Source organism: Notechis scutatus, chromosome 3, assembly GCF_049901735.1.
Source record: "Notechis scutatus isolate UNSWTSFEM ecotype Mainland chromosome 3, rNotScu1.2, whole genome shotgun sequence".
In the NCBI taxonomy this organism is placed as follows: domain Eukaryota; kingdom Metazoa; phylum Chordata; class Lepidosauria; order Squamata; family Elapidae; genus Notechis; species Notechis scutatus.
In genome coordinates, this window is record NC_142011.1 from 22,639,009 (window position 1) to 22,666,860 (window position 27,852).

The following is a 27,852-nucleotide window of genomic DNA, read 5'->3' on the forward strand; positions in this document are numbered from 1 at the left end:
TTTAAATTCTCAAACAAATCCGTAAAATAAATTAAGTTTGCTGATGGTATCTTGAGGTATCTGAAAATTAGCAATCATTATGGATCTTTCAGTTATTTTGTTAGATTGTAATACAGGTAGCTCTCAACTTACAACAGTTCATTTAGTGACCATTTGAAGTTACAACCACACTGGAAAAAAGAGACGACCCTTTTTCACACTTACGACCATTTGCAGCATCCCCATGATCAATATTCTGACACTTGGCAACTGGCTCATATTTATGGCAGTTGCAGTGTCCTGAGGCCTTTGGCAACCTACTGATAAGTAAAAGTCAATGGGAAATCCAGTTTCACTTAACAACTATATTGCTAACTTAACAACTGCAGTGATTCATGTAACAACTGGGACAAGATGGAGCAAAATTCACTTTATAAATGTCTTAACAACCAAAATTTTGGGCTGGAGTTCATAAGTCGAGGACTACCTGAAACAGCATTAGACTTTAAAGTGTTATTTCTAATACCTTTTAGTAATACAATTGTCCCTTCTGGAAACTGATGAGTAGGATTCAAGAAATCCCGAGTGCCTTCTCCCTTCTATCCGGAAGCCTTTTTTTGGCAGGGATGTGGGGCGGACGGGGACAAGCCATCTTCCGCAGCTCTGAGGTCAGCAGCATCTGCAAAGGATGATTTTTAAAAAAAATCAAGATGGTGATCACCAGGATATGATGAAAATCTAGGGCTGTGGTTGTGGAATTGCAGCCAACATTTTACCTTTTTGAAGTCAAGCCACAGGTGCTAATAAAACATGCTTGTGTTCCTAAATGTGCCACTCTTCATTAGGATATCCCACACCAACTGAGAAAATCCTTGAAAGGATCCATTCAGGATGAATCTTTGATCAACAAACAGTGGTCAAGATTTAACATACTGTGATGACCCGGGCATGGCACAAAGGCAACACAGATAATTAGTAGGAGTCCTTTTATTAGCTCCAACTTTGCCCCCAACGTCCTGGTTACCTTCTGGGCTGGAGAAAAACTCCCAGGAACAGCCTTTGGCTGCAGAGAATCAAATCCAAAATGTGCTCAACAAAAACTATAAATATAAGTCTAATCAAGGCAAAATGAGATTATTAATCTGGCAGTGCAGGAGCAAGAATTCCAGACATGAAGGAACGACAATAACTTGGGAGGATGCCAGGAACACAGATAACTAAAGTCAACAGAAGATAAACTCACATTTGCTCCCAGCAGCTGCTGCACTCAGCATGCATCTTTTTCTTCCCAGCTGTGGCTAATGAAGGGAATCAGGGCCCTTTCCTCCCCCAGAAGCCATGCAACCCATGTTGTTCTCTTCTCCATTCCTCCCTGCGTGCCCTAGGATGAAGAGGGGGTGGGCCTGGTCTTCCTCTGAACTCCCTCTCCCTTGTTCTACCTCTTTTCTGCTCTGCCCAGCCGGACTTTGCCCTTCCCCAGTTTCCTCCACAGCCAACAGAACCACACTCTCACTTCCTGTCAGCTGTTCATCTTCCTCCTCGGATTCAGACTCCAACAGAGGTATGACATAGACACAAAGGCAAATCAGACATCTGGAGCAACCCTGTAGCTAATTTCATCTATTCTCTTTAATGGTTATGGTCAAATATGTTATTGGTGTCCCCACTATTTTCATTTTTTTCCTCACAGCAACCATGTGAGGTAGACAGGTTAACTGAATGATCCGTAGTTACCTGTTTATTGTAAGGAAATCTTCTGCTTTCCTATTTACAAAGAAATTCTATTTGGTTCACTATTGTGGAGTCTATTTCATGCTGAATATGTATAGTGTTGGAAACCATCATCCCCATCCATAACATTGTTTCCCTCAGAATGCAAAATAGAAGAGGGATCACAGTGATGGCTGGCGAATTCTGGAAGTGAAGTCCACACATCTTAAAAGTTGCCAAGGTTGAGAAACACTGACCTATGGTATTGTTTCTAGTGGCTCTGGAAAGCCCCAGAGAGTAATAGGCGATGTAAATTCACCCTGCTTTTTATTTGTCTTTTATCTCATTTTTGCCTGTTAGCTGTTTTTGACATCAAACTACATTTTTGGCTAATGCTCCCAAATGTGGGCTTGCTCTGATCTAGATACAGCAATTGACTGGGAGTGTGCTGGGTGCAAACTACATTGGAAAATACAGTATACGCCACCACTGCAGACTTTCCAACCTGTATCAACTTCAGAATTTCTCTGCAGGATTGCTGAATCTGTCTTGTTCTGCATGATAACCTGCCAGACAACTGGGCTAGATCAGTATTTCTCAACCTCTACAACTTTAAGATGTGTGGGTTCAACTTCAGGATTCTTCAGCCAACTTGGAATTGGAGTCCACACCTCTTTCAGTTGCTGAGTGTTGGCATTCCAAGTAATGCCCCATTGAAAGCAGAACTCCGAGGCAGGTATATTCCTCAAAGAACAGTTTATTGGATACATCATATTGGCACAACTGATGAAAACCGACTCTGAATGTTCCTGTGATTTTCACCTAATTAAAAAAATGAAAGTTCCCCCTTCCCTTCTTCCCCTCAGGTCATCGGTCACATTGTACAATAGGGGTGCTAGCAGGTTGCCTGATTACTTCACTCCTCTTCTTAGCCACCTGTTGGTTCACGCAAGAAAACTTTTTTATTTTGACTGCAAAGCCGAGTTATAAATTCCCCCTCCTCAGCCAGGTTCGCTTCAGGGTTGACACTGAAGTTGGGATACACTGAGCTAGCTCAAGCCCACTGCAGATATTTCTCTCTTGTCCCTTTTTGCCTTGCACTTAATTACAGCAAAATTATGCCCTGACTCATTTACCATTGTAGGACTATAGGTATAAAAAAGGAATATCAAAAAGTGTGGATATAAAAGTGTGAATACAAACACTGGAAAATGATTATTCCAATTATCAAAACACTTGTCCCAAGCTGATGTTTCAGAGATGGTGAAGAAATACCTTGGCCCCTATGTGACAGCTATACTCCATAGATGGACCCATAATTAAGTTAAGAAGTCCTTAAAATGATTGCATCATATCCCAGTCAAGTTTTACGTGAACTAGAACATATTTCTCCATCTCAAGAAATATGGCTATAGGCTGGCTCAGTTGAAGCCCACTTATCTCCAAGTTGCTAAGATTGAAAACACTGAGTTACAAGGAGGCATCCTTAAGAAATTTTGTCTTTTTAAGGTTGTAATATTTAGGTTCCCAAAGTATATAACCTCTTCCTTGCCTCTCGATATAATCTGTGGATCAGAGCATTGATGCTGGTTTTCCAATATGAAATGGGCATTTTGAACTGGGAATGTGTTCAACATCAAGGTAAAAATTCCCAGAATACATATTTTAAATGCACACTTTAGAAAGATGCTGTTTAGTGTTGTATACAAGAGCAGAAATGTTCGTTCATTTTTGCCCTTTGGAACCCCTTTTTATTCTTTAGAAATTAGAATGGCATAAGAAATATGTCTGATAAACAGACAGTCCTTTATAGTTCTGATTTTTCCCTGGAAATCTAAGAGTTAATTTGCAGATTTTTGTTGGTTTCTGTTTCTTGTTTTGCTCATGAAGAATGGCTTGTTCTCTCAGCAGATTTCTAATAGAAATAAATGACTTTCCTTTTTAAAATCCCAAACATCTGATCACATGAGACTGTCGTCATGTAGAGTTTTAAACTGGGTGGACTCAAATCCATCCCTCATATATTGGATTAAAAAAAGTATCCTTGAAAGCTATAGTGAATCCAATTCTGTTACCTAACTGTAAGAGGGAAAAAGTACAGTGTGTTCTTTCTATCATGCCTAAGAACAAATGGTTAAAGACCATTCAGACCAACCGACCACTTAGAATAGTATCCAGTTTTGAACAATAACCAACCGGATTGCTCTGCTGGACACAGAGGTCATTATAACCTTTTCAGTTGTTGTCCCCTGGTTGCTGATATTGAGATCATGTTTTGCTTTGGAACAAGATGAACCACAGTGGAGTGGTTTGTTTATATTATTACTTATTTAATGTGATTTGACCCTACCTATCCTCCATACCAGCGGCTAGCATTTATTTTGTATCCTTCTTTCCCTCAGAAGGAGTCCTGAGAGCTTCACTGACAGAGAATGTTTCTGTAACCTCTGGTGAGTTGAGGTGCTTAAATTAAAAACAACAGCTGCATTAAAGTTTCATCAAGACTTTTACAAACTCTTTGCCCCCCCCCCCACCACACACACACACACATAGATAAGTAGATATTGTACGTGCTGCTCAGTCTGTTTAGTCTGGATGGTGGCAGTCACTTTCTCAGATGGAAATCCAATGACTTTCAAACTTTCAATGGTGAATTGCAAACAACTGAAAGTGGATTTTATGATGTGCAGTCATTTCATAGAAAATGAAGAGTAGGTCATGTATACAGGTATCTGTTGCAATCCAAATTTGCCATGTCTGCCTACCATAACTATTTCTCACTTTAAGATGAAACACCCTAATAGATTTCAGGACTCCAAGGAGCGCAGTTGGAGAATCACTGTTTTAGGATATTTCAGGGAAAAGATTGATGTTCAAATAGAAACCTCCAGAAATACATGGAGTACAGCTCTGGAGCTAGCATAAATCCATCAGCCCAACGTACTGTATCTGCATAGGTGTCTCACTCCTAATATTTATATAAGAGCATCAAATTAACAGACTTTCAGGATAAACTGGCAATTGGGATTTGGAATGCAGCAACTCGCTACAGCCAACTTATCACTGTCAACTCACCATGGGACCACTCACTGTAGAACAACTCAACAATTCCATGTAATTATTTAAAATGATAAAAATTTATTTTAATTGTTGTCATTCACATTTTATGTTGTCCTTTCTTTTGCATCCTTTCTTTAATTACTTTATTCCACCATTTCTTCGATATTAGTGTAACTCTTGTCATGTGGTGAATTGGCTGCAGCAAGTTGTCCTAGACCCATTGGGGTTGATTAGAGGTGTTTGGATCATTTGTTCCTCTCCATGTATATAGAAAAGCATGTGGCTCATTGACACATCTGCCCCATAATATGAATGAAAATTGCTCAGTATGAAAATGAGAGAGGCAGTGGGAAGCCAATGTAGAAGAATGAGTAAGGTGTTGAACAGGACTGGGGAAATTCAAGACAAGTCCACAGTTAATAGAGAGGCTCTTTAGATGGCTTGGGACCAATCCCATTTCAATCCAGCCTATTCATGTAAAATAAGAGGACACTCTCTCATGTATTAGTACTGCTTTGCAAAGCCTTAGTATGGCCATACTTGGAATACTGCATCCAGTTTTGGTCACTGCAATATAAAAAAGATGTTGAGACTCTGGAAAGAGTACAGAAAAGAGAAACAAAGATGATTAGAGAGGCTAAAACATAGGAAGAACATTGGATATGTCTAGTCTAGTAAAAAGGAGGATTAGGGGTGCCATAATAGTGTTCCAGTATTTGAGGGGCTGCCACAAAGAAGAGGAGGTCAGCCTATTTTCTAAAGCACCAGAAGACAGGACAAATATGGAAACTAATCAAGGATGGAAACTAATCAAGGAGAGAAGCAACCTAGAACTAAGAAGAAATTTCCTAATGGTGAGAACAATCAAGTAGTGGAATGGCTTGCCTTCAGAAGTTGTAGGTGTCCCATCGCTAGAGGCTTTCAAGAAGAGAATGGACATCCATTTCTCTGAAATGGTATAGACTCTCCTGCTCGAGCAGGGGGTTGGACTAGATGTCCTCCAAGATCCCTTCCAACTCTATTATTCTATGTTCTATGTATGTAGGTGAAATTCTCAGAGGGAGGGAGGAAGTAAGTAAGTAAGTAAGTAAGTAAGTCAGTCAGTCAGTCAGTCAGTCAGTCAGTCAGTCTTTTTTTTTTTTCAGTTCTGCTTTTGTCTCCTAAAGAGCTGGACACTGCATCAACAGCGCATAACAGTGTTAATCTGCTCTGCTTGCACTGCTGTAAAGTTTTTAATTCTGTAGCCTTTACCAATTGAACACAAAGTCAAAATAGCAAAACAGTGGATTGCGGGAGCATCCAAGGGTTTGAAACTCAGTATGTGTTCCCTGTTTAAAGAAAGAAATGGGGGGGGGGGACTCTTAAATAAGTGTGTGTGACTCAGCTCCCTTTGTGGCTCTGCTCTGTTCTGTTTTGTTGCACGGCTTACAACAAAATGGCTTATAGGAGAAATAGCACAGGGAGAAACTTAGAGAAAGACTGAGTCCTGCAGCCAGGCCTTACCTTTCCAATCTCCATACTTGCTCCAGCAGCTGTAATTTTTCCCACCAGAAAGGGGGGGGCAGGGAGGTAGGATTCAACCAGTTGCTTTGTCTGCCATGTGCTGCACAAGCATAATTAGGACAGTATCACTCAGAAGTGAGTCAGCCCAGAGGCAACAGAAGTATGATAGGAATTGGCAATGGGAGCAGCCAATTTCATTCCAGTTTTGCTTTCTGCCAACTCCAGGATGCTTTCTAAATGGGTGGGAAAAGGCCCAAGTGAATCTAACGGTGGCTGATACCTTCACTGGTGCGTGATGGAACTTCCCAATTGGACCATTTTCCACAGTGGATTGGTCAATTCAGGACTCAACAAGCTTTTCAGATGGCAGTCCCAATCGCCTGGTCGCCCAATCACCCAATCATAGATTGAAGGCAACCCCCCCCAACTTGAAATAAAGATATGTTTTGAAAATTATAAAACATAAACATGGTACATCACATGTAAGAATCCAGAGATCTCACAAAATTACACAGAGAGGGAGGGAGGGAGGGAGGGAGGGAGGGAGGGAGAGAGAGAGAGAGAGAGAGAGAGAGAGAGAGAGAGAGAGAACCATTTCCTGATATTGCGGGCATTGTGGTATCTGTAGGTGGTAGTGGATTATCTACCTTGTCTTAACTCCACAATCAGGTAGGCGCTACAGATTAGAATCCTTATTACTACATCTCTTTGGAGTATTACTCAGTGGCACAGTGGTTAGAGTGCAGTACTGCAAGCTACTTCTGCTGCAGCCAGCTGCCTGCAATTTGGCAGATTGAATCCCACCAGGCTTAAGGTTGACTCAGCCTTCCATCCTTCCGAGGTGGGTAAAATGAGGACCTCAATTGTTGGGGGCAAGAGGCTGAATCTGCAAACCGCTTAGAGAGGGCTGTAAAGCACTGTAAAGTGGTATATAAGACTAATTGCTATTGCTATTGCTATTACTATTTGGGGTTAAGTTAGGTTATGAATCCGACCACTCTACCCTTAGATAGTCTTCAGAGGGAAAAATCAAGATTCTAGAGCCTCTGTCTCCACCTTAGGTTCCCTCAGAGCTGTCAAGTCAATGTCACCAGAAAATGCAATCAGCACTGGCAACCAACACATTTGCAAGGTCCCAAGGAAGAGTTAGATACAGATTCACAGAGTTGACCTAGGTCATTAGGTCATCTAGTCCACCCCCCCAAGCAGACCCTACATCATTTTTGACAGGTGGCAGTCCAGTCTCTTCTTGAAAACTTCCAAAGATGAAGCTCCCACAACTTGCGAAGGCTAGCTATTCCACTGATTGTTCTCAATGTCAGAAAATTCCTCCTTATTTCTAAGGAATGGATCTCTCCTTGATCAGTTTCCATCCATTATTCCTTGCCTGATCTTCAGGTGCCTTGGAAAATAGCTTGACCCCTTCCTCTCTGTGGCAACCCTTCAAATATTGGAACACTGCTATCATGTCACCCCTGGTCCCTCTCTTCACTAAACTAGCCATGCCCAGTTCCTGCAAATATCAGGAAGGGAGGGAGAAAAGAATTATATATAATTTGTAACGGGCTGCCCTAACAAACCCATAGCAGCTGAGAAACAGAACCGAGACTAGTGAGGAATAGTAAAAAGATCATGAATGATTGATCAAATATCATTAGACATTAACCAGCCATTAAGAAAACTCCCCTGAGAAATGGGAAATCCATCGGTTTCAAGCCAATCTTACTTTAGCAGATCAAGTGCAAACTGGGAGCCTGTTTCTGACTTGCGGTGAATCAATGCTTTTAACCATGACTAAAGTATGCTCCAAGGAGTCCTAGAGTAATCTAATTTAAAAATAAAACATGCATATAATTGAACCACTGAAATCCAATACATGCCCAAATTATTTCCCAGCTGTGGTGTTATAAAACACCTCAATGCAACTCTGATCTCCTTCATTTTCTTCCTTTCCCTCCAAAAAGGGGCAACATGGAACTTGGGAGATATGTATAATGAAATCATCCTTGGCTGCCTTCCATCAGGGACAGGAACACTTTAAAGTCTAAGTTCTCTTTTTTTTAATTTAGTAAATTTTATTTAGTTTTCAAAATGTAAAAACATAAAATAAAACTTTATACATCATTATATCAACGTAAAGACATCTTTTACATTTCCTTATCATCTTTCTATATACACATTTCTTTCATTATACAATTTCAACTTAATATATAAATAAATATAGATCAGAGGTGGTATTCAGCAGGTTCTGACCAGTTCTGGAGAACCGGTAGCGGACATTTTGAGTAGTTCAGAGAACTGGCAAATACCACCTCTGACTGGAGATTTTACAGTATTTACATTCCCCTACCACGCCCACCAAGCAATGCCCACAGAACCGGTAGTAAAAATTTTTTGAATCCCACCACTGATATAGGTAGATATGAATATAGATATAATTATTTATATAAGTATTAACGTTTATATGTGTGTTCTTATATAAACTCTGCTAGAGAGAAGTTCCTTGCGGATGGGCTCCAGTATGAGTCAGAAAGTTCAGAAGACTAAATATCTGGTTCTGGTGACTGATTCAAATTGGATTCTGTTTTTATAAAGTTGCTTGCAGATAAGAAGCGTGTGTGTGTGTGTGTGTGTGTGTGTGTGTGTGTGTGTGTGTGTGTGTTGGGTTTTTCAGGGTTTTCAGGGTTATTATTCCAGAAACAGCTGTCAGGAGTTCTATTTGAAACAGCCCAAGTGTATTGCAATGGCCATTTAATTTTTTCTCTCAGTGACAAAACCTATATGAAGCCTATTAGGGCTTCTACTTATTCTTGCAATTGGCTCTATAAGATGAGACGCAGGAAATCCATAGATTAAGCACCTTATTCAAAGAGAGGTCCTTGAACCTTGACCTGAGGAGAATTTTCTGATTTGTGAGTTCTGATTGCCTGAACTATAGGCTCAGTGACACTTGTAATGTATGTATCCAAGCCAAACTAGGTTTCTCGTTCCCAGGCAGAAGAACCAGAAACCAAAGTAGTCTCCATTGAATTTAGATAGGCATTAAAAAGCATGAGAGCGGCATCTGTGCCGCTAATTTATGTGAAAGGTTGAAATCTCCTGTGGAGGGTTGATTTATCATTCATTGATTTCTTTGTTTTTGAAAAATGAGAATTTCTGCACACGGAGTCACTGTTCTGACTCCCCGACATATGTCCTGATTACAGCTCATGATGTAATGGTTCATTTTTCATAATACAGGGAATTAATGTTAGACATGAGTTGCAAGAATTGAGTTATTAGGCTTCAGCCATGCAGGATTATTACAGAGTCAAGAATCTGATCCAAATTTTGAGAACTTAAAAATACAGTTTCTTCTCTTTCTGATTTAAAATTCCAAAACATGGAAGTATAAAGGATTCAACATCTGATTGGGGGTGCCTCTATGTAACAAATACTCTGTATAACAAAGCTTTCACTTCCCATACAGGAGAAATAATTCCTAGTCTTATATTCCTAAAACTCTCAATTCCAACATACCTTTACCCAGCCAAAGTACATCAACCTTCTCAACTCTTTCTTCCAGCATCTTATCACCAGTGATCTCAGCTCCATTAGCTAGACCAGACTAGAAAGTCAACTGCACAGGAAGACTAAAACTATTCTTTTTTGAGACCAGGTCCAGAGCTTGGAAGTGGGGAACACTGTTGTAGTGACCTTCCTTTCTCTGTGGTCACTCAGTTCTATCAATATTGACAGAGGTTCCCCACTCCAGGAGATCTTGAATAAGGTAATCTAACACCATGGGGTAAGATATTATCAATAAGTCTGCCTGCCTGCCTGCCTACCTATCATCCATCCATCCATCTACTTACCTATTTTTTAAAACTACCCCACCCCCTTCACAGAGGGACTCTAATGATACCAAATTAGATGTCTTCAAGTTGATCCCTTACCCATCGGGCGATGGGGTTCTGTCCCAGAGCCTGAAGGTTGATGGTCTGGATGAAAAACAGATATAGATTCAGGAATGGGAAGGCTGAGTGGCCTTCAAGGTCCAAACTTTCTGTGAATTTGCGCAGTACTAGTGCTGGCTGGATAGGGTTGCACTTCCTCAGACAGAAGTGGTGCCCAATTTGCAGGTCCTTTTAGATATGCAGTTAGGAGAGATGCACAAGTTGCACCAATTCATCTTGTGAATCAAATGTGTCTTTTCATAGATGAGGGGTCTCTTTTCACAGTCAGCCATGCCTTAGTCTTCCCTCATTTGGAATATTGCAATGTACTTTGGATGGGAGTACCTTGAAGGTCACATTGAAATATTGGGCTAGGAGAACGGGACTTGTGAATTCTTGAGTGTGTTAAGGGTTTTGAAGTGGTAGAGGTTAATTGTTCCTATACTTTTATTGCTTAATCATTTTCTGTATGTGCTTCAAGTCACATAATAATCAGGTAGCATTACAAATCAAAACAAAGCAATATTGAGTTCCTACCAAAGGCTGGCCTTGATGGCCTAACTTCCTGTTTCAACTCTGATTCTATGAAAAATAGAATCAGAGCCTCCAAATATGTCAGCTTCTGTCTCCAAATGTCTCCATATGTCAGCCTCCAAATATGTCAGCTTCTGTCTCACACACACACACACACACACACACACACACACACACACACACACTTGAGAAAAGGAATTTTAAAAAATGCATGGAAAATGTTAAATGATGCTTTTCAAAGATTAATTTGACCAGCTCTTGTTCATAGAACATCAGTCACATACTTCGTTAATATGGAAGAGACTTATTAACCTGATGGATGGGTGCCACTTCCCAGATCACAAAGGTTGAAACTGTACTTTACTTTCTTGAACCACATTTCACTTTTAGAAGACAAGTATTTGATCTGAATTACAGTAGAAAGATGAATTATACAACAAGTAAGTGAATAGGAAATCCTGGTGTATTATATAGAACATCTTGATGAAATAAGAGGAATTGTACAATGCACTTCTAAAGCATACCAGTTTTGATCTATTGGTAGAAATCTGGGTTATTTATAGTATATGGAAAGGGGTTCTGACTTCTAGTTCTTCTGAATTCTTTTTTTAAAAATATTTAGTTAGTCATAGAGTCTTGGTGAAAAGCCTGTGGATTCGTTTATTAGAGACTTTTATTGAGACTAGAAAAAGTGCAGAGAAGAGCAACTGGGATGATTAGGAGACTGGAGGCTAAAACACATGAAGAACGGTTACAGGAACTGGGCATGACTAGTCTAGTGAAGAGAAGGACCAGGGGAGACATGATAGCAGTCTTCCAATATTTGAGGGGCTGCCACAGAGAGGAAGGGATCAAGCTATTTTCCAAGGCACCCAAAGGCCAGACAAGGAATAATGGATGGAAACCGAACAAGGAGAGATTCAACCTAGAAATAAAGAGAAATTTTCTGACAGTGAAAACAATCAATCAGTGGAACAGCTTGTCTTTGGAAGTTGTGGGACCTTCATCATTGGAGGCTTTCAAGAAGAGATTGGACTGCCATTTGTCAGAAATGGTGTAGGGTCGCCTGCTTGAGCTATATGACCCATAAGGTCCCTTCCAGCTCTGTTAATCTAATCTAATCTAATCTAGAGTGCTCCAAACTGGTTGGCCATGAGAAAATTTTGGTGGGCTGTAGACAAATCTCACCCCCAGAGCACCCCCCCAAGCAATTAATCCAGACTGCATAGAAACACAAGGCTGCACAGCCCGTATGGCCCACAGGAACCCTCCCCGCCCACTCATTCCTTACCTGGCAAACTTGCCTGCCAAATTGCTATTTTTCCTTTTTCCGACCATCATCTGTTCTGCTGTGCCGGGAGATTTAGATTAGCTAGGAAGCAGGAAATGGTTGGATTTCTTGCTTTCTAGCTAATCTTTAGATCTTTGGCTCTGCTTTTAAGCACAGCCAAACCTCCCTTAGGACTGAAGGTTCTATTATTCAGTGCAGACTCATGGAAAGCAAATTTGAGAGACTGAGCTAGCCGATGGCAGACAGATAGATCACTGAATGATTCTGTGAGCAACTCAATCTTGCCTGCCTGCTTTGCCTGATTTTGGGTAAAAGTTGCTCTTTTTTATAAAAAATTCAATATTTATATAAATATTTATAATATTTACATACAAGCCATGCCCAGCCAGTCACATGACCACCAAGCCACACCCACAAATTAGGCCACGCCCACAGAACCAGTTAGTGGTCCTTGGGATTTAAAATTATGAGTTTGGTGGTCCCTGAGGTCCAAAAGGTAGGCGACCCCTGCTCCAAAGTCTCTGCATTAGTGTCCTATTCCCTGTGGGTTGCGTTTCTCTGCAGATGTCCAGCAGTGATGATCCCTGGTACTGGTCTCACCTGTTAAAGGTAGTCTTCAACTCATAACAGTTCATTTAGTGACTGTTCAAAGTTATTTATGATGGCTGCAGTGTCCCGGGGTCATGTGGTCACCTTTTGCCCCTTCTCACATGCAAAGTCAGTGGGGAAAACCAGATTTATTTATCAACTGTGTTACTAATTTAACAACTTCAATGTTTCATTTATCAACGGTGGCAAGAAAAGCCATAAAATAAGGCAAAATTCACTTAACAAATGTCTGTCTCACTTAGCAATAGAAATTTTGGGCTCAATTGTGGTTGTAAACTACCAGCATCTCATCATCAGATTGGTTTGTCTATGGAGCTTCTCAATCATCCAACTCATGCACTCAAAAAGCACTCAAAGGTGCTTTTTCTTTTTCTTCAGTCAGAATTGAAGAAGCTTCTTGGATGAGAAGCAAAATGTCTTCAAGGAAAAACAAAGAAAATCCAGTTTCCTCTTGAAAAAAAGCACCCTTGGGACATCAGATTGGCTTTTCCCTCCCTCCTAAAACTTGCATCTCTCTTTTCTCTTGGAATAGCAGAGTTGGTTTTCCTGGCAACATATACAGATTTAGCAAATAGCCTGCTTTGCCAACAGAAATGTTGGGCTCAATTGTCTACCTGTACTGTACCTGCCCTGCAAATAAATATAACTTAGTTATCCTAAAAAATCTGACTCCCTGGAGAAGTTGACCAATCTGTTAGTCTCTGCAATCCCTACTCTTTTTTTCATGTCCCAACCAAGAAATGACTGTGAAGCATCTATTTGCTAGAAAGGAAGATCCATTAAAAATTTAGACCTAAGGTGTTGAGAATTGGGTAACACACCAGTTTGATAAATTATTATTAATAAGAGTATCCTGCAAATGTGCTCAAGGTCACTTCTTGGATTAATAAAATGGTATGTAAAAATAAAGTGACAACATAATAATCATTCAAAGCTGTAATTGCACTGTTAGACTGAGTGTATTTTTTTAAAAAAATAATGGATTTTATAATGTACTTCAAGAAATAGTACATTATTTATTAACTGTGTTTGCTGGTTCCTAGCATATCATTTTGAAATTCAAGGGGAAATCAGAGGAATTTTGTTAACTACCATGATGACATGAAGTAAATGTGCTAGCAATTTTCATCAGGCTTTTATTTTATTTTATTTTAATTTGAAAGAGACTAACATCAGCCTCCTCAAAAGCATGATCAGTTCCTTGAACCCTGACAATATCACTGTGCATAAATTCCACATCTGTTTTAGCAATTGCACTGTTCTATAATTATTTAATTGAAGACATGCATGAAAGAAGAAAAAGAAGGATAAAAGGAAGTCATAAAATCAACAGCCCATCACTTTCTGTAATTTTAAAAGATCTGGGATTGAAAAGAAGAAAATGTCTGGATAACTGAAACTCAACATTTATTAGCAAATGGGGTTGAAACCTAACTCCCTGCAATTCTTCACCACTGGTCACGGCCTGCTCAAGGTCTAAATTCAGAAGTGTACCACTTCCATCAACTCAAAATAGAATTCATTATTGGCTAAGTATGATTGGACACACAAGGAATTTGTCTTTGGTGCATATGCTCTCAGTGTACTTAAAGGAAAAAAAATACATCCATCAAGAATTATAAGATACAACACTTAGTGATAGTCATAGGTTACTAATAAGCAATCAAAGCATACTAGGAAACAAATAAAACAATATAACTTGTAAAGATACAAGCAATACTAACCGTGTTGCTTGTATCTTTAGTCATAAGTGGAAAGAGATAGGTACCAGAAAGAATGAGAGGGATAATAGTAATACAGTCTTAGTAAATAAGTTGACAGTGTTGTGGGAATTAGTTCTTTAGCAGAGTGATGGCATTCGAGAAAAAACTGCCCTTGTGTCTAGTTGTTCTGGTGTGCAGTGCCCTATAGTGTCATTTTGAGGGTAGAAGGCACATCAGATGCCTAAAGTGAGGAGAACCGCATGTAAAAACCCTACCTGCAATAGAATTATTGTTCAACATTGTCTGCATATACAGCCAAGATATTGCTATGGAGTTTTGACTAGAGAAATGTGCCATATACACAATCAGCAGAGAAAAATAATGAAAACTGAAAGATGGAAACATACAAACATCAAGAGTCTGGATGAAGATGATCACTACAAATACCTGGGCATCCTTCAAGCTGACAATATCAAGCATATCAAAGTCAAGAAAAAGGTTAGAAAACGAATACATCATAAAAGTCAAAAAGTTCTTAAAGTCTAAACTCAGTGGAGGAAATTCTATTCAGGCAATTAGCACCTGGGCAGTTCCACTCATTAGATACACAGCTGGAATAGTTGACTGAATTCAAGCAGAACTAAAAGCCCTAGATAGGAAGACCAGAAAAATAATGACAATGAATCATGCCCTTCATCCACACAGCAATGTTGACAGATTCTACTTACCAAGCAAAATAGAAAGACGTGGAATTTTGCAAGTACACCAGACAGAAGGACAAGGAGAAAGAGAAGGGGAAGGAGGAGGAGGAGGAGGAGGAGGAGGAGGAGGAGGAGGAGGAGGAGAAAAAGAAGAAGAGGAGGAGGAGGAGGGGAAGGGGAGGGGAGGGGGAAGGGGAAGAGGAAGAGGAAGAGGAAGGAGAAGGAGAAGGAGAAGAAAAGAAGAGGAAGAGGAAGAGGAAGAGGAAGAGGAAGAGGAAGAGGAAGAGGAAGAAGAAGAAGAAGAAGAAGAAGAAGAAGAAGAAGAAGAAGAAGAAGAAGAAGAAGAAGAAGAAGAAGAAGAAGAAGAAGAAGAAGAAGAAGAAGAAGAAGAGCAGCAGCAGCATTGGAAGAATATCTGAAGGACAGAGAGGAATATGCAGTGAAAGTAATATACCAGGAAGGCATACTGCATACTAGAGAGACCAAACTGGCCTACAAGAAAGACCCAACAAAGAATAGAAAAGAGCAGGAAAATTGAAAAAAAAAATTGCTTGGAGAACACCATTCAGCATTCAATACCATCATTCCAGACACTCTTCTAATTAAATTAAACCAACTAGCAGTACCTGAATACACTTGTAAGTGGATCATAAGCTTCCTAACAGACAAGAAGCTGCAGGTGAAGCTAGGCAGAATCACATCCGATACCTGTACAATCAGCACAGGGCCCCTCTAAGGCTGTGTGCTTTCTCCACTTCTCCCTATATACCAACGACTGCATCTCAAACAATCCATTTGTTAAAATACTGAAGTTTGCTGATGACACAACAGTGATTGGTCTCATTCGAGACAACGATGAATGTGCATATAGACAGGAGGTTATACAACTTGCCTCGTGGTGTAACCGGAACAATCTGGAACTGAACACACTCAAAACCGTAGAAATGGTGGTAGACTTTAGAAGAAATCCTCCCGTACTACCACCTCTTACAATACTAGACAACACCATATCAACAGTAGAGACCTTCAAATTTCTAGGTTCTACTATATCACATGACCTAAAATGGATACCTAACATCAAAAATGTCATCAAAAAACACAACAAAGAATGTTCGTTCTGCGCCAACTCAGAAAGCTCAAACTGCCCAAGGAGCTGCTGATACAGTTCTACAGAGGAATTATTGAGTCTATCATCTGCACCTCTATGACTGTCTGGTTTGGTTCTGCAACCCAACAGGACAGAAACAGACTTCAGAGGATAATTAGGACTGCAGAAAAAACACCTGCCTTCAATCGAGGACCTGTATACTGCACGAGTCAAAAAGAGGGCTATGAAAATATTTACAGACTCCTCACATCCCGGACATAAACTGTTTCAACTCCTTCCCTCAAAATGACGCTATAGAGCACTGCACACCAGAACAACTACACACAAGAACAGTTTTTTCCTGAAAGCCATCGCTCTGCTAAACAAATAATTCCCTCAACACTGTTCAACTATTTACAAAGTGTGCATTACTATTACTGTTAATCTTCTCATCACTCCTTATCACCCATCCCCTCCCATTTGTGATTGTAAGAGTGTAACTTTGTTGCTTGTATCCTTATGATTTATATTGACTGTTTCCTAGTACGATTTGATTGTTGATTGTACCCTATGACTATCATTATGTGTTGTACGTTATGATTCTTGCTTCTTAATGAATGTATCTTTTCTTTATGTATACTGAGAGTATTTACAACGAGACAAATTCCTTATGTGTCCAATCACACTTGGACAATAAAAGTATTCTATTCTATTCTATTCTATTCTATTCTATTCTATTCTATTCTATTCTATTCTATTCTATTCTATTCTATTCTATTCTATTCTATTCTATTCTATTCTATTCTGCCATGCCTTAAGAACAAATGCATACAAAGCCAGAATTGAGAAGAAGATTGTGCAGACTGACTGCAAGCAACAGCATGATGAAGTAGAAACAATGAATTTTTGCTTATGTGTTGCAGAATCTAAGCCACTGCAATGCAGAATATTGTTTTTTGCGTATACCTTTACAGTGGTTATCCCATTTAAAAATTTATTCTAAAAATGTTATAGGTTGCTATTGTGAAAGTGGAACTATAAGATATATTTTATGCACACACACACACACATATATATGCATAAAAGTAACTGTATATGTATATATGTGTGTGTGTGTGTGTGTGTGTATACTTTTTGTTTTATGGAAATAAATGTGTTTATTTTTATTTAGAGCATTATTGAATGTACAATTGACATCATACTTATTTTCTTATATGTTGAGAAAACCTCCATTTGCATGCGGCTAAATATTTATGCATTTGCTCACATGGTCTCTAATCGCAAACTGATTATAAAACCGATCTCTGTAAACTTCCAAAGGTACACCTCCTTATCAGTTTTACAATTTTCTTATCGGAAACTCCAGCCAAGCAATGCTGTCCCCACTGACAATTGCTGGACATTGAAGAAGAAAAAAAAAGACATGAGATTAGGATGTTCATGCAACTTGCTTTTCAGGGGCCTCCTTTTAAAGGCGTGTTTTATTGGGAGGGTTTACATTTGGATTCAAGATAAGAAATCCTAAAAAGGGAGATCAGCATAAGCCCTAGATTGAGCAGGCAGGTAGGGATCATCTAGACCTAGGTTTCCACTTTATCATGAAATCTACTGCATACCTTTTAATTCATAACAATCTTATACTAACTTTATACGAGTTTGTTGATGTATATCCTTTTAGGCAGGGGTGTCAAACTCAAGGCCCAGGTGGGGGGGGGGGCGGATCCTGCCCGTGGGGTGCTTAGATCAAGAAGCTGCCTGGAAACAGCAAAGGACTGGCTCTCCCGAGCTCAGTTTTCACTGTCAGAGGTTGCAGGAGGCCGTCGTGGCCAAAAACAGAGCTCAGGAACCCATTTTTGCTGGCAGAATGCTCTGGCTACCACAGGCGCCCCCAACATGAGTGACATCAAGCTATCCATGCCCACCTTGGCCATGCCCACCCCAGTCCCCAAACACAATTCTGATGAGCCCCTCAATGAAATAGAGTTTGAGACCCCTGTTTTAGGGGAAGGTCACCATAGTCATATTTCAACCCTCCTAGTCTTCAAAAGAAGGGGCTTGATGGCTTAGTGGTTAAAGACGCTGAGCATGTCAGCTGGAGAGCTGACAACCCATGTTCAAGCCCCAAATGGGGTGAGCTTTTGTCACTTGCCCAGCTCCTGCCCACCTAGCCATTTGAAAGCATGCAAATGCGAGCAGATAAATAGGTAGCACTTTGGTGGGAAGGTAACATCATTCCATGCGCCTTTGGCCATGCTGCCTACATTACACATATAGGCCACGACCACGAAAACTGTCTTTGGACAATGCTGGTTCCCTTGGCCAAGAAACCAAGATGAGCACCTTACCTTAGAGTCCGACGTGACTGACAAGGAAATATTTACCTTGCTAGACTTCAAAAAAAATATTTATAAATAACATTTGTTACCTTTTTGGTCTAAACTATGGTTTCCACTAATTACCATGAGAATATTACAGATGATTCATGGGGAAGAGATCCCAAACTTGGAAACTTGCCATCTGGGAAAGTCATGTGGATTGTATGAGTGCCAGATTTATCCACAGTTGTCCTGGAAGGCCTTCTATGACCATGTAGTGATTTGCAGTAAAGGATAAATTTGGAAATTATGAAGGGACCCTCCTCACAGTCCTAATCCAGATGCAGGAGAATGGTGCAGAGAACCTTGGACCAGATTTCTTATTTGTCTTGTCCTTTGGTTGTGTTGTCCGTACAATTAAACAACAAACAATTACTGTGAGCTCTGAGTTAACTGGGAAATGAAGATAGCTTCAAATTAAAATAAGAAAACTAGCTTCCAACATCTTTACTCTTGCCCTCTGTTGATGTAAGGGAATAGTGTGTCACACAGCTAAAAACAGCTATAGTTTGTTCTATTTTTAAAGTCACCCAAGTATTAGGAGTACCTTTTTTTTATACTTCTTGCATGTCAGAAATGTTTTATTTACATGCTACTATTTAGAACATTTGGTACCCCTGTTCTGGGGCTATTATGGTAACCATCAAATACAGTTCACAAATTCCTTAAATAAATAAAACGGCGCATACAATGTTTGTTTGCTTTTATGCATAATTATTGTATCCGCTTGTGCGTATTTCAACTGAAGTGGCTGTTGTTCTTTATAACATAATGGATCTTAATAAAATTATGACCTATAACACTATTTTATACCTAAAAAGGGACTGGCTAATCATTCAGTGCAGCTCTAGGCATCCCATCAAACTCTAACAGAATACCTAGCTACAAACAGAATAAGACAAAATCATGGATTTCAGTATATCTAATACCACTCCTGAAATCTGAAACGCCTAGGGATCACTTCATCTTACATTATTTGAGGGGGGGAAATTGGCAAAAAAAAACAACCTGGATTTTGTTGAAGAAAATGGAGAAGACTTTGAGACATGGGTCAAAACTTAAATTGCCTCCATGGAAAAAGTTGCAAGAATGTGGGGAGGGAAATCATAGGCTTCTGAGAGCTCAAAGAAATGTATATGGAATCATCCCTCATTTTATTTTTATAAAATTTACACCGTAAGATAGATTAGGCTAAAACAAAGGGACTATCTCAAAGTCATTCACTGAGTTTTTTTTATTTTCCTGGTCCCAGAACAACACTATCAGTTAGGTTCCAGTGGAGACTCTTTATTAAGAAAAAAAGGGGGCTAATTCATTTTCATTATATCCTGCTTCCTGCAGTAGATCCTTGCAAATATCCTGTGGAAGTTTGGAGGAGTTGGAGGAGCTGAAGAAGAGGCTGATGTGAAGAAGGAAAATGAAGGGAAGAAGGAACCACCATTCTATTCCTACTCCTATTGAGACAGGATTAGTCCTGTTCATGGAGGGACATCAACATAATATCTATATTAAGTTCTTGGGTATAGATGAATTGATGAGATTTCTTGTAAAAAGAAAGCCAGGGGAAAAAAATCTGGTTCAATATATTGCACAGAAAACTGGATAAAAAGTTGTTATTATGCTCATGGAATGATTCTGTTGTCCAGCTGTTAGCCAGCAGTTACCTTGATTTGATTTGATGTAGAAAACACTCCCTGTAATAAGCTATAATAGTGACTTGTAAACACCAAATTACATCTTTGTGAGTCTAGGGACACTTGGGAAAAGGAACTGGAACGCTCACAATATGAATATCAATGAAAGGCTATTTCAGTATTTTTATGTTTTTTATACATTTAATATTAATTAAGGTTTAATATTCATTCACCAGAAGGATTATTTTGAATGTACTGAATGCCTATGCATCTTTTATTATTTTAATAATAGTAATAATAACAAAATTAATTTAAGGGGCTTTTGTGGCATTGACCACTCTGTTGCTGAAGTTGTACTTTCTGCAATCAAGTTTGGAGTGAGTTTGTATCTGTTGTGTGCTCTTGTATTGTTGCAGTTGAAGCTGAAGCAGTCATTGACTGGTAGGACATTGTAGCAGATAATTTTGTGTGCTATGCTTAACTCTAACCATAGGCAGCGTAGTTCAAGGTTGTCCAAGCCCAAAATCTCAAGCCTGGTGATATATGGTATTCTGTTGCGAGCAGAGGAGTGTAGTACTCTTCTCATGAAATACTTCTGGACTCGCTCGATTGTATTAATGTCCGATATCTTAATCTGGACAGGACTTTTTAAAAATAAGTTTAGAGTAAGGCAGCATGAGCCTAGGTCAGGAACAGCTTAAATAACAAGCCTGGATATGTTCTGAATGAACAATAAGCCTGAACAGTTTCTATGATTATTACGGAATATAGTGTTATTATAATATAATCACCTCTCTTTAGATATACAATATGTAGGATGCTGCCAAGATTACGAATTGAAAATAAATATCCCATCACAAAAGAAATGGCATTTATACTAATTATAAACAAACACACACAGACACACAAATGAGGGTCTGAATGACTGTGTATTGATTTTAGCTAAACTGGAAAAGGTAATCTCACGTTTTAAAACTGACATTTAAGAAAAACTATCTTGACATAGACTCCACTGAGAATACAATGCTCTGCTCACATAATATCGGATTCTTTAATTCTTGTGATGTAACTGAAAAGATGACTATTTCTAATCCAATCAACTTTTGTTTTGAAGTTCTTTGTTGCGCTAACTATAAAAGTAGATGGATTGCCCCCCCCCCCCCTCAACTTTATCAGAGTACTCTAATAAATTATTTTTAAATGATCTTCCCATTCAGTTGCTTATTGGAAAAGATAAATTGAGGCAGAACCTAGGGCCAGATTTGGCCAATACAACTCCGATTACCTTGTTTCCATGATGATTAATTCTCCATGATGATGAAGTCAACCTACATTTGAAAACCCAAGAATGCTGCTGGGATCAATTTTCAAGAGATTTCTCGAAGGCTCAAAATATTCTGGTAATAGCAAAACAAATCACAGGTGATAAGGAACTGAAAATTAACGTTTTGCCTGGTACAATATAATTGTTTTCCTGCTGTGCTTTCTTTACGTCCACTTCCCTAATTTTGCAGATGCAACTAAGTTTAGGCCAGAGAATAGCAACTGATGCCTTCCAAAGATATTGGTCTACAACTCCTAAGGTCTATTCCACTAGTCACTTGAGCAAGCACTGATGCAAGAACAAAATAACTGGTTGCATTTTTGGTCCTGTTTGCTATTACTAGATGGGATGGCCTCCAATCAATTTCACCCTCGACTTACAAACCACCAGTGAGCTCAAAATTTGTGTTGCTAAGTGAAACATTTGTTAAGTGAGTTTTGCCCCATCTTGCAACCATTCTTGCTATGGTTGTTAAGTGGATCGCTGCAGTTGTTAAGTTAGTAACATGGTTGTTAAGTGAATCTGGCTTCTCCATTGACTTTGCTTGTTAGAAGGTCAGAAAAGGTGCTCATATGACTCCAGGACACTGCAACCATCATAAATATGTGTCAGTTGCCAAGCATCTGAATTTTGATCATGTGGCTATGGAGATGCTGCTACTGTCTTAAGTGTGAAAAATAAGTCACTTTTTTCAGTGGTTTTGTAACTTTGAACAGTCACTAAATGAACTGTTATAAGTCAAGGACTACCTGTAATGGAACACCTTCTTTGAGTGGAAAATAGAAAGAGATGAGTTATCAAATCAAAAGTTTATTTTTTACTATTAACTATCATGAAGTAACACTAGAATTATAAAAAATTACAGTTTGAGCAGACTACACTATAAACTATGGAAAAATAACTAAACCTGAACATTATTAACACAAAGCTATAAAATTGTTTATATCGCTAAAAGCACATATAAGTTTTAATAGTAATACTAAGAAAATGTAAGCTATAATAAAGTGCACTATAAAAGGAGTGTAATCGTTAATATATAAAAAGTGATGGAACAAATGGCTAAAATTTAAAATTACTGTTTTAAAGTTATAATATCTTTACGCTGAATCCCTATATCTGTTTGTAAAAATGTAATTCATAATAAAACTCTGTAAATGTAAAATACTATGCTTTAAATGTTAATATAGAAAAAGGAGAACCAGTGAACATTATGCTGTATTTAACCTTAGCCAGAAGGCTGAGAATTAATGTAGAAGCATTAAACCTGAAAGTCTATATAACTGAAGATAATTAGAAGCTTATATAACTGGAGATAATCAATGATAATAAAATACAGGGGTGTAATCTTTCTTTTCATTTAAAGTAAGCATATGCTTTCTCCGATTGAATAGATTTTGCTGTTGTCAGTCACGAAGTCATGTTCGACCCATCGTGACCCCAAGGACAACGTTCCTCCAAGCCATTTAAGCTCATGCCTACTGCTTCAGTGACTCCATCCAGCCACCTGATTCTCTGCCGTCCCCTTCTTCTTCTTTTGCCCTCAATCGTTCCCAGCATAGGCTCTTCTCCAGGGAGTCCTTCCTTCTCATTAGGTGGCCAAAGTATTTGAGTTTCATCTTCAGGATCTGGCCTTCTAAAGAGCAGTCAGGGTTGATCTCCTCTAGAACTGACCGGTTTGATTGCCTTGCAATCCAAGGGACTCGCAGGAGTTTTCTCCAGCATCATGAATATATTTTAGTGGTGCTCAATTTCCAGAGAGTTTTGCACACTCCTAGGAAAGCAAGGCAATCTTATGTATTGTGAGATTTAACAGACCAGAAATCAAAAGAAAACACAAACCCTGCATGTCTTGTAGGCAGTGGAGGAGGAGGGGAAAAAGTGGTTCCAATATTTCAGTAGAATGAAGATGTTCAAGAGACTCAACTTGACAAAATCACAGGAGCATCAACATTCTCAGCATGGAATCTTTCTACCAACCTCCCAGAACAATGTTAGAATCTGCTAAATTAAAGGCCTTTCTATATTTTGAGATTTGTAACTACATGCCACAGTCACTGCCATGTGCCTGCAATTGTCAGCAGTAGGAAGATTAGACGTCCTATGTAAATCAGCACGGGTTGAAGGTCCATCATTCACTGTTTAGAAGAAGATCTACCCTCTGTATAGTCCCAGGGAGCAACACTAATTTTGTTATCAGCTATCAGTTCCATATAGATTGAAATCCATCTTCCACATTAGAGGAACGAGCCCCATTGGGAAGACAGATTAGCTCAATCGATAGCTAAATATAGAAATCCACAGTCTAGCCTCCACTTTCTTCACATGTGCTTTGAGATGCAGACCAGGATTTTTAACCCAAAAGGGAACCTTGAAAGTTGCCTTTAGAAATTGGACTTTGTCCCTTTAGAAAGGGACAAAGTTAGGAAAAAGCTCAAGTCAAGCACCATAAAAAACCTGTACCAATCTATGCTTCACATAATTTAACAACATCCCTCTCTATCCCTCTATCTTTTATTACGTATCATCCATCTCTCATCTATCTACCTACCTACCTACCTACCTATATCTACTGTATCTATCTATCTATCTATCTATCTATCTATCTATCTATCTATCTATCTATCCATCCATCCATCCATCCATCTTCTATCCATATGTATCTATATCTATCTATCTATCTATCTATCTATCTATCTATCTATCTATCTATCTATCTATCATCTATCTTTTATCTATCTATCTATCTATCTATCTATCTATCTATCTATCTATCTTTTATCTATCATCTATCATATCTGTCTGTCTATCTCTTTCTCCACCAGTATGGTGAATGGGCATGTGGAATGGAATGTGGAAAAAAATGGGCCAAAAAGATATTGCCAAGGGAATCATCCCATACCGGATCATACCCATACTGGATAGTGAATGGAGCAAGAGGCTCAGAAGAGACCCTCCTAGTTTGTTAGGAGGTAAATGAGATGGAATGTGGGTGGGTGGGTTGGGGGAGAACTGTATTGCCAGGCTTTCAAGATTCTTTCAATGTTATTTTGCAATTAAGTAGAATTAACTGAACTGGTTGTAATTCCTATCTGGCTTACCTGCAAGGCTGATAACATTTGAAAATTAGGAGTGAGCCATCCTGCTGCAGGAGGTGTGAAAGACCAGTCTCAACTATTTAAAACATAAGATCGGCTTAATTGAGTGGCTTTCTTTGCTGGTGTTGGGTAGTTTCTTTTGGTGTTTTGGTAGTTTATAAGTCTTTGACAAGTGCAGGAAATCAGGAGTCAAGGCAGTTCAAATGAATACAGGTTTATTGCATGCTAACTCTCTCTACAAAAATCTGAGCTACTAATGGTCAAAGCAAATTGGTGGTACATAAGAAAGAATCAACAAAATTTAAGGTGGGCTGGGCTTAGATATCTGCGGGTGCGAAGGGACTCAAGGCTGATGATGCACTTGACCCTTCCCTCAAGGTCAGCCTGGTCATAGTCCTATTGCAGTTCTAGATAGTATTATGATGACATCTGTATAAAATAAAATAGTTACAAATTTCTTCATCAAGTATGAGGACAGGAGTCTATGTTTTTAAAGTACTGTAATCAGGGATGGGCTTGCTGGGGGATCGCAGTAGTTCAGGAGATCCTCTAGCTAAGATTCTGCACAATTCAGAGAACCCCCAAATCCCACCCACCCCACCCTGCGCCTCCCAGGAATACCCACATGGCCGGTTTTGGATACAGGTAAGTGCAGGGCATGAACAGAGGCTTGGGGAGGGCAAAAAATGGGCCTCCCATAAGTTTGGGAAGGCCAGAAACGGGCCCATTTCCAGATTCCAGAGATCCTCTGGAGCCTGGGGAGACTGTTTTTGCCCTCTCGGAGGCTCAAGGAAAGCCTCTGGAGCCCAGGGAGGGCAAACCTCCACCGGCCATGGTGCAGGAGGCTGACTAGGCCATGCTCACCATGCCCATGCCCACCCAGCAATCAGGCAGAGAACCCATTGCTAAATTTTTTGAAGCCCACCCCTGACTGTAATCTGTACTTACATGTCATTTAAATAGAAGTGGAACAATAGAAGTGGAACAATGCAGCCTTGTTGGTCTCTCTTTTGAAGTGGTTCATGATAAATCACTTTGTGAGTTGTATCTGTATATTTCTGACATTCAGAAATATATCTCCGTGGAAGGTTCCATTGGGAATAACAAATGTCGATCAAGCAAGGAGGCTGCTAGGTTTTGCCACAATATAGTATGGAAAATAGAATCAAATAGTCAAGACCTTGTTGAGGATCCAAACTTTGTCAAGGACCTTGGAGTACTCATCTCAAATGATCTAAGTGCTAGAGCTCACTGTAACTACATAGCCAAAAAGGCATTAAGAGTTGTTAATCTAATCCTACGTAGCTTCTTCTCTGGTAATATCACACTACTGACTAGACCATACAAAACATTTGCTAGACCTATACTTGAGTACAGCTCATCAGTCTGGAACCCATATCATGTATCTGATATTAACACAATTGAAAAAGTCTAGAAATATTTCACAAGAGTTCTCCACTCCTCTGCTCATTGCAGAATACCTTATGCCACCAGACTTGAAACTCTAGACCTAGAAAACCTAGAACTACGCCACCTCCGGTCTGATCTAAATATAGTATATAAAATCATACATTGCAATGTCCTACCTGCAAATGAATACTTCAGCTTTAATCATAACAATACAAGAGCACACAATAGATACAAACTCAAGGTTAACCGCACCAAACTTGATTGCAGGAAATACAACTTCAGCAACAGAGTGGTCAATGTTTGGAATCCTCTACCTGACTCTGTGGTTCTTCCCCAAACCCCAAAAACTTTAACCTTAGACTGTCTACGATTGACCTCACCCCCTTCCTAAGAGGCCTGTAGGGGGTGTGCATAAGCGCACCAATTGTGCCTACCATCCCTGTCCTATTGTTTTTTATTTTTCTTATAAGTATCTATCTCATGTATCCAAAACTATATTTATTCTTATACCTGTATCTTGTAAGCAATTGACAAATCAAATAAATACTAAAAAATACTTTTAAAAATGCCATCTTGATGTCAATGAAGACTGTACTTTGTGGTGCAACTGGAGTGGTCAGTGGTAGAACAGCTCTCCTTAAGTCCATCTTAGGCCTATGCTTGGAGGCTCTTCTAAACCAATCTCTAAATTTCCAATAAACATCTCTAGAATTAAGACTGGGAAATGTTTTTGAAAGATTTTATTGGTAAAATAGAACCAAAGAGAATTGCTTAAAATTTTCTCTTAAAATGTCTCTTAAAAGGATAAAAGTATTTATCATTCAATAAAAGCATTTATCCTTTTCTTTCAACTTTATTTGTGACTACTTAACTATTTTTGAGGCAAAAACATGTATACTATGATAGTATGGTGACGGCATTTCATCCAAGGTTTTGGTGAAAGCATTAAAACTAGTTGTCATCTTTCTAATATACACCATGGCTAAATTATGTAGCTCTGTGCTTGGCAGTAATATTAGAGATTATTTCAGTAGCAAAATCTTCCATTGGACTATTCATATCCCTAAGAAATTACACTATAGTATAGAATCTACAATAATGAAGAACTCATTTAACTGTATATCCATAAACTGAAATCAGTCATTGTCACCATCTTAACATGGCGTAAAATCAATTTATACACCATCTTTTAAAGTTGAGTTTGCATTATCTTCTAGTTATTCCATTGGGATTTAACCATTTTCCATCAGGAATATGAACCAATGGTGGGATTCAATTTTTTTTATTACTGGTTCTGTGGGCGTGGCTTGGTGGGCGTGGCAGGGGAAGGATACTGTAAAATCTCCAGTCACAGGTGGTATCTGCCGGTTCTCCGAACTACTCAAAATTTCTGCTACCAGTTCTCCAGAACTGGTCAGAACCTGCTGAATACCACCTCTGATATGAACCCCAAATTTCTGTCTGATTTTTTAGCATAAGAGATATGTGACAGAATCCAGAGATCACACCTTATTTTCCCAGCAAGAAGACTGGAAAGATATATAAACTGACAGATCTCAAATTTTAGGAATGAATCTTTTTATTTGGAATAAATGACTTAGTGATATCTGTCCATGAACTGTCATGTCTATTGCACTGATTCAGTTTCTATTAAAGTTTAAAGGGAATATGATTCCAAGCAAACAAAATTAATAGGAGCCATGGTGGCTCAGTGGTTTGAATGCAGGCTAGTCTGCTCACTTCCAGGAGTTTGATCCTGACCAGCTCAAGGTTAACTCAGCTTTCCATCCTTCTGAGGTTGGTAAACTGAGGACACAGGTTGTTGGGGGCAGTATGCTGACTCTGTAAACTGCTTAGAGAGGGCTGTAAAGTACTATTAAGTGGTATATAAGTCTATTGCTA

The 27,852-nt window shown here is 39.2% G+C and overlaps 1 long non-coding RNA gene across 2 annotated transcripts in view; it reads right to left on the reverse strand.

Annotated features, from left to right (window-relative positions):
• Positions 1–389: 389 nt before the first annotated feature.
• LOC148131103 (uncharacterized) overlaps positions 390–27,852 on the reverse strand; it is a 59,062-nt gene continuing 31,599 nt past the window's right edge. Inside the window, exons 2-3 of one of the 2 annotated variants that reach the window (XR_015748449.1) lie at positions 6,253–6,352; positions 390–658 (exon numbers count right to left, since the gene is read on the reverse strand). This is a non-coding gene — a long non-coding RNA (uncharacterized LOC148131103). The remainder of the gene's footprint in view (positions 659–6,252; positions 6,353–27,852) is intronic. The other variant, XR_015748450.1, reaches the window with a different exon arrangement.